Source organism: Eurytemora carolleeae, unplaced genomic scaffold, assembly GCF_000591075.1.
Source record: "Eurytemora carolleeae unplaced genomic scaffold, Eaff_2.0 scaffold1752, whole genome shotgun sequence".
In the NCBI taxonomy this organism is placed as follows: Eukaryota; Metazoa; Arthropoda; class Copepoda; order Calanoida; family Temoridae; genus Eurytemora; species Eurytemora carolleeae.
In genome coordinates this window covers 25,230-27,570 of record NW_019398145.1, presented here as the reverse complement: position 1 = coordinate 27,570, position 2,341 = coordinate 25,230, and the positions used below count along the sequence as shown (strand labels likewise).

The 2,341-nt window shown below is 29.8% G+C and overlaps 1 long non-coding RNA gene across 2 annotated transcripts; it reads right to left on the bottom strand.

The window, feature by feature from the left end:
* Nucleotides 1-1,100, bottom strand: LOC111716879 (uncharacterized). 2 transcript variants are annotated; one of them, XR_002768622.1, is made up of 3 exons: nucleotides 1,043-1,100; nucleotides 573-634; nucleotides 1-40 (listed from the first exon to the last, which is right to left on the bottom strand). It is a non-coding gene; the product is annotated as an uncharacterized LOC111716879 (long non-coding RNA). The 2 variants fall into 2 exon arrangements; XR_002768623.1 differs by having other exon boundaries at nucleotides 2-43.
* Nucleotides 1,101-2,341: the final 1,241 nt, after the last annotated feature.

The window sequence follows — 2,341 nt, the reverse complement described above, 5'->3', positions numbered from 1 at the left end:
TCATTTTCTTCCCAATGCAGTCTTTATTAATTTGATCACCCTGCTTGTAAATCTTATATTAAAAATCATGAAACTATACAATACACCCTTAAATATGTAATTAAAGGGAGTTGGTAAATTACATAAAATATTCAGTAGGAAACTGTGGGGTAAAGTTTGCAATTAACAATTACAAGGTGCAAGCAGTGATAGTGCAAGCAGTGATTGTGCGGTTTTAATATTTCATTTTTTTGATGAATTTGCTTTGGCTATGATTTTAGAAATAAGGCCCCATAAACTGTAAAATGAAATATGACAAACCATTATTGTCCTTTTGTTTATCTTTGTTGGTTTTTAGGTTCAGAATGAACATTCAAACCGACTTTGCCCAAACTTTGTGTTGGACCATTTTAATGAGTTTCAGGTGTCAGTAAAGTCTAATATTTTACATGTAACCCTGGAGAACATATCAAGTTTATAATAGATTATGGACCGGTTAAAAAGTTCAATGTCAAACAAAATACTATAAAACACACAAAAAAGTTTGATAGCATCAGAGATAGTATAATTGCAAGAGTAATTTAGGACTTTACCTTTTTTTGAGGAGCACAATTAATTTCTTCTTTTTTGTTAACACATCCACTGTCATCAGGATCTAGAACAAAGTATGCTTTTAATCTTTTAAATATACTTTTAAAATTAAAACTGAAAGTGCTGAAACGATTAAAAATCTAAAATTGAATTTAACATTTTATCGCCTTTTAACCAACATTACCGGCCTATGTTTCCCCTTTAGAGGGAGGTTAAATTACTTAATGCCCCTTGGGACAGTTATGTAAAATACCACCCGCTCTGCAACGTTTTTAGGAAAAAATTTGCACATTATCATCTCAAAAGACAATAAAATTGTGTTCAACCTCTTTTTTGGAAAATTAAAGATGTTACTTAACAACGGTTCCCTCAACCAATTTTGACAACAAAACATCCATTGGTCTTGGGAACCCTAGGTAAAGTAAAATTCCCTTTACTTCCCTGTAAAGTAGTTGTAATTAATTATACTCACCCTGTTTATCCTTGTATGTTAGATCATCAATAACACTCTGTATCATCCTCTTTATTATAGCACATGGGAACCAGAGGTACCATCATGATAATTTAACAAAGATTGGCACTCTGTTCCTCTGGCTAGTCCATAGTTGGTTAAAAGACAACCACTATCAGATTTTATAAAATCCTTTAGTTTATCACTATCATGTTCTACATCATCATATCTGAACAGTTCAATTTCTCTCTTATTAAGCTGTTCTTCAAAAAGAGAGAAATTAAACTTTTTGTTCTCTCTGATACAAATAAATTTGTCTGCTTTCTTCTTTATAGCATCTATGGGTTCCTTGTAATAACTAGGATTATCCATATCCCCCTTAACCACCTCTGGTCTATATCCTAATACTGTTGAAAGTTTACTACTGTCTAAACTAAAGTCACCGACATTATACTTGATATGTTCGCAAATATTTCTTGAGTTTCTCAATATATTCGATAGAAAATATTCTTCAAATTTCTTGTCTATGTTTAATCCGCAAACAAGTTTAGGATCTTTCACTATATGTGGGTGTAAAGATATGATGATCTCTTCAGTTTGTAGTGTGCTGTACTTATCTAACCTCAGGAGTTCTAGTTCTTCTGGAGATAAACACCATTTACCTCTTCTTATTTTAGATACGATACCCTCTCCATATTCATCAACCACCACCAGGCATTGTTTGCTCGCCTTCTCTACAAATATATTTCTAATGTTTAATATGTTTATTTTATCATTTATAACAGTCAAATTAGAATTAGATATATTTTTCATATTTGGAGGGGGGGGGGGGGGAGGCTAAATTCAATAGTTATATGATAAATTACATTTTAAAGTTAGTTAAATATAAATGATATTATAATTGAATATGGGTCAATCCAAGCCAAATCACCACACTTTGTCTTAATGCTTTAAATAACTCTTTTCTTTACTTTTAGTTTTTTTTTCGGATTTTTGACATAAAAACAATGTGATAAAAAAATTCTAAAATATCTTTGGAACATTGAAAAATCCGCGAAACCAAATTTTGTTTGAAAAAACTTTAGAAATGTGATAACTTCAAAAATAAAAATAATTGGCTTACATTTTTTATATATCTTATCAATTTTTGATGAATTTTTATGAAATATTGAAAAACGATAGAATAAACATTTTCCCAACAATTTTTCTGAAAGTTTAATTTTTTCAAACAAAATTTGGTTTCGAGGATTTTTTTATCAAAATTAATTTCGAATATTTTTTATCATATTTTAGTTTTTGTTATGCCTAAAATAATTATAA